The following is a 5,895-nucleotide window of genomic DNA, read 5'->3' on the forward strand; positions in this document are numbered from 1 at the left end:
AAATTCACGTTCACCGAAACGATGGAATTTCGTACACTTCTGGCGAAAGTCTTGAGGAGAATAATAAGCCTCATGAAGTTCAGACACATTCATTGAGTCCTCGTAAAATGGGCAAATAAAAACAGGTTGGATCGATCTCGGAATGCCTATCGCTTGATTAAGAAGTTTTCCTCTGGAAAATATTTCCAGCATTAAAGTTCCTTACCAAGTGAAAGAAACTTTACTATCCCATAAACAACTTCCGATATTTGTCATTCTGCGATTTTTATTATAATCTTGAATATGAATATGTTTATTGAAATTGAAGAGTGTCTGTTCCTGCGCAATGTGTTAAAAAAATCCCAGAATATTCCTCGCGACTTCACAAAAATTGAATAACTGGAAAATAAGAGGCAGGAGTTCAGTATAAGCCATTTCACGTTTATTCGCGCACTCTTGAACAAACTAACTAAATTTACGTAAAAGCGCTGAATCTCTCTCTCTCTCTCTCTCTCTTCCTTTCTACACACACACACATATACAGACATACATACATACAGACATACATACATACGCACACACACACACACATATATATATATATATATATATATATATATATATATATATATATATATATATATATATATATATATATATATATATATATATATATATATATATATAATGTGTGTGTCTGTGTATGTGATGTTAAATGACCCTATCCCCAGGTCAAATAGGGTCATCTTTTATTGCTGTATCTGTTTTAAGAACAGAATCAATCATCTTACTGTGGTTCCCCTCTGTCAGTGTTGTTGGCGCATGTTATGAAGGCGTTCTCTACAATCAGTCTGGTTGGTGTTCCTGTGCAGAAAACTCATATTTTCCCTGTCTATTTTATGGTCATTTTCCCAACAGTTTTTGGCAACTGACGACGTCTGATTATAATGCCTTATGTTCTGCAGGTGCTGTTTGCTTTGCTCTTTACATGATTTGCCAGTTTCGCCATAGTACCCATCTTCACAGTCTAGACACGCTGCCATATATAACCCCCTCCCCCTCTAATCTTTTCCCCCCTCTACCGACTTTTTGTTTCTAACCATTTTATTCCTATTGGTGTTTTTGTAGCTGCCTATTAATTCTAAATTATCTAGCATCCTATTAGTCGGTGTAATAGAGTTGTTGTCCGGGACTGTAATTATTTTCTTCCCTACCAAATATTCCTTTTCTATCTTTTCCCTCTCCCCAAAATAATTTTTCCTGGCCTTGATGTGTGCCCACTCCCACCAATACTTAGGGTATCCTGATCTCCTATAACCCTCCCTCAGGTATTCCAGCTCTTTATCTAAGAATTCGGGACTGCAAATCCTATAAGTCTTCATGGCCAACCCTGTCATTACTGTCTTTATTTCTTTCCTATGACTGGAGAACCTATGTATGTATGAAATGTTGTGTGCCTTCTCCTGTATACCTTGAATTTTAAATTTTCCTCTTCCCTCTTTACCAGGACATCCAAGAAAGGAATTTCTCCCTTCTTCTCTTCTTCTATTGTGAACTTGATGTGTTCATTTAGTTTATTTATGTTTTCTAGGAACTTGTGTAGATCTTCCCTTTCTCCCTTATAAATAATCAAGATGTCATCCACGTGTCTCACACATTCTACGATGTTTAAGTTCCTTTTATTTACTTTGCCCACCTCTTCCGTTTCAACCCATTCCATAAAGATATTAGGTAGGATTGGTGAAAGACTCGAACCCATGGCCACGCCATTCTTTTGTATGTAATCGTTTTCGCCCCACTTGAGCACATTTACGCTGAGGGCCGCTAATATCTTTATGGAATGGTTTTGAAACGGAGGAGGTGGGCAAAGTCAATAAAGGAAACTTAAATATCGTAAAATGAGTGAGATACGTGGATGACATCTTGATTATTTACAAGGGAGAAAGGGAAGATCTACACAAGTTCCTAGAAAACATAAATAAATTAAATGAACTTATCAAGTTCACAATAGAAGAAGAGAATGAGGGAGAATTTCCTTTCTTGGATGTCCTAGTAAAGAGGGAAGAGGAAAATTTAAAATTCAAGGCATACAGGAAGAAGACACACACCAGTTCATACATACATAGGTTCTCGAGTCATAGGAGAGAAATAAAGATAGGAGTAATGATAGGGTTGGCCATTAAGGCTTATAGGATTTGCAGTCCCGAATTCTTAGATGAAGAGCTTAAATACCTGAGGTAGAGTTTTAGGAGATTAGGATACCTGGTGATTGTGGTAGCGGCACACATCAAGGCCAGGAAAACTATTTTGGAAGAGGGTGGATAGAAAGGAGCATTTAGGAAGAAATACCACAGTCCAGGACAACAAATCTATTACACCCATTAATAAGAAGCTAGAAAATTTCAAATTGATAGGCAGCTACAAAAACACCATTAGGAATAAAACAGTTAGACACAAAAAGTCGGCTGAGGAGGAAGAGATTAGAAGGGTGGGGGTTATATATGGCAGCGTGTCTAGACTGTGAAGATGGGTACTATGGCGAAACTGGCAAATCAAGTAAAGAGCGAAGCAGACAACACCTGCAGAACATAAGGCATTATAATCAGACGTCGTCAGTTGCCAAAAACTGTTGGGAAAACGACCATAAAATAGACTGGGAAAATATGAGTTTTTTGTACAGGAACACAAACAAAACGGCCAGACTGGTCGTGGAGAACGCCTTCATAATATGCACTAACAACGCAATGGCAGGGAACACTGGAAGCAGCTTTGAGGACAGCATATCTAGAAAAATCGTACATTCCACAGTAGCAAGGAAATGAAGGAAAAATGCAAGAAGACACAGAAAACGAAGTAGGCAGAGAAAGGCCAAGGTCATGAGGGGGTGGGAGTCACACAGGAGGAGCTAGGCGATTATAGGATTAAAAGTACCCAGCACACAGATATAAATACAGCTGGACTCATCGTCACTGTACGGATATTTGATAATGTGGACTGTTTGTCCAAAAAAGCTTGTAACTTTTTCTAAATAATTACTCCATTAGATACCATCCAGTTGGAATGAGGTCCTTTTAGTAATTCTACAAATCCACAGAACAATTGTGTATGTGATAAAGTACATACATATATATAGATATATATATATATATATATATATATATATATATATATATATATATATATATATATATATATTTATAAATATTACTATTGTTCGTCTCGTAACATTTGATTGTAAATAATAAGGAATTGACTGAAAAAGCCATTGTCTTCATTAGGAGCATCTTCAGTTCAAACTTTAACATCCATTGGAGAAAGGAATAGGTAGCATTTAGGCATTTAACCTCATAGGAGAAATTTCCATTCACTTTAAGAATAGGTGGTCCCAGTCCTTTTTTTCCTTTCTCTACCTGTCTCTCGTGGCTAATAATGTTTTTAACAGAGAGCGTAGGGCGCTTAAGGCTAGACCAGCCTGTTTTGACCCAGGCCGGTCAGGGAATCCACAGAGAGAAACCAGCTGCCGCCTCGAGCAGACATCGTCTGGAAGGCCCTGTCCCCCGCCTTTGTCTATTATTTTATTATGAATGGTGGAGCAAGAAACACACACCGAATCAGCACGTCCGTTGTAAATGCTACAACGCCTATCATTAAGGTAGATTCTGTGCTGTTGAAACTTCAACATCTCTTTTAACCTCTTTTCTGTATTTCACATTTTTTCTTTGTTTTCTTCAGCCACCACTTAGGGTATATGTGTGTTTAATAGTTCGTATTAAGCCTAATTATTATATTGCCAGAGCTTCACTCGTTATTCCAGTAAAATACCTAGGATTTAGGTAAGCAAAAATCAGGTTAAATCTCTGATGGTATGCTCGTCCGGCCGTTTGGAACTATAAAATCAAATTCATCTCAAAGGTTAAGGTTAATAACCCTAACTGGCGACCTTGGCTAATTAATGATCACTTTGAGGCTAACTTTTGGCTTCAAGTGGCAGGTAAGTTACGTAATTCGCTTGCGGGCCGTAAAAATTACGTAAATTGAATAATACATGATCAACCAAGACCTCACACGTAACATTGGCGCGACCTTAGAATTCCAGTACATTTTAGAGAAAGAATTCGAGAAAAGGAAATTAAAATTACATTAATTCCAAAGATAAAAGTCAGATATTGAATTCCATTTCATTCTTCCAAACAAGGAACGAGGCATAATAATAAGCAGTAAAGAGAATAGTTATAATAACAAGTGTAGTGAGAATTAGCTGTAGGTAGGAAGGGTGCGACTCGAGAGCAGAGCGCCATAATATAACGTCGGTTCGATTGTGTCGTTCAAGAACGAATCTCAAGGCCGAATCATGGAGCCCGTTTCATTAAAGTAATATAATTAATCGCGTCGGCGATTCCGATCGTTATTATTTGCATATAGCGGAATCAAACCGTGTCAGTGAAGTAGCAAACGAACTGGAAATAGTAATTTACAATAAAGGTACCGTTCAACAACGTAAATTTACGCTGGCAGGCTAGTATTTTTCATTCTTTGTTTAATGTCCGGTGAGAATACGATAACAAAAGACAAAGTTGTTTGGTAATTTAGTTTTCCATCCGTAACGTAAAACGCTATATGAGTGGTATTTAGCAAAATCTGGATACACCTGCATTGTTGGGCGCTTGTTTTTGAATTTGTTTGAAAAAGAGTCACCCGCCATCTGATCCCTCCGCCGGTTCGCTGCGTTGTTTTGAATTTGTTTGAACTAGAGGACCGGCCATTTGTGTTCCTTCGCCAGAGGTTGTTTTGAAATTCTAGGCCTAACGGGACTTTCCGCCATCTTAAGACCTTGTTATTAAGTCATCTGCTGTTGTGACCAGACTCTGCCTGAGCCACTTGGGTCATTTTCTTTTTTTTTTTTTTTTTTCCTCAAAGGAACCGAACCCACCTCGCATCTGCGATTTAAAAAAACCAAAAGATAATTTAGGCAGGAGTATCTTTAGTTAGGAGTAATACCACAAGTCTATACGAATACCTGCATGTAAAAAATCATATAAAGAGAATTTAAAATTTTACGATAACTTTTTGTGACGCTGCCCAGGAAAATTATTAAGATAATAAAGTAATCCCTGTGCCAAGACGACGCATCTATATCATTTTATTAAGATCCATGCCATTGTGCATGTATAAAATCTTTGTTTACATGTTCTCAAGCAGCAAGAAATTAGCTGATTGAAAATCTCTCTGGTCATTCATAAGATTCCTAACCTATGTAATGTGGCCCTTCGTAAAGAAAGAACGCCACACGAAGCTACACTGAATATGGTCAAGCCAAATAAAGAAACACCTCTCTGGTCCCACAATAGAGGACAAGTTAAGAGTACTACGACAGTGATAAACTGTTTGGTCACGGGGTGAGGCCTGCTATCATCCAGACCAAGCAAACAGTAGTTTTCACCCTCTGGAAAAAAGAAGGCCAGCACTGGGGCCGGTACTGGGACCAGCCACTCACGAGGATCTTTAAAGAAAGAAAAAAAAAAAAAAAAAAAAATTCACTTTATTCCACAGTCCCAATAATTTGCAGCACTGTCATCACTTGAATAGCTTACTTCTTTATCTCTCTCTCTCTTTACCTTCCCTTTCTCTTCACTGATTGTTGCACTCTGCAGGGGTGTAGAGTGCCTTTCCCTCCCATATAGCCTAGTTGACCTGTAGAGGGTCCCTAGGAACACATTGGCACCATAGTTGCTACTAAAGAAAACAAAGGGAAACACAGAAGAGAAGGTTCTTCTGGGGACCTAACCTGCACCAGTGCCTAGGGATACTGAGTGCCACACCAGTGTGACCTGTACACGGCACACCTAAACTACAGTGCCACCTTTGAAAGGGTGCTGGTCATTGAAAGAGACACTCACAAGCCTGGGCACGCCCAGT

This window comes from Macrobrachium rosenbergii, chromosome 1 (genome assembly GCF_040412425.1).
Source record: "Macrobrachium rosenbergii isolate ZJJX-2024 chromosome 1, ASM4041242v1, whole genome shotgun sequence".
NCBI lineage: Eukaryota > Metazoa > Arthropoda > Malacostraca > Decapoda > Palaemonidae > Macrobrachium > Macrobrachium rosenbergii.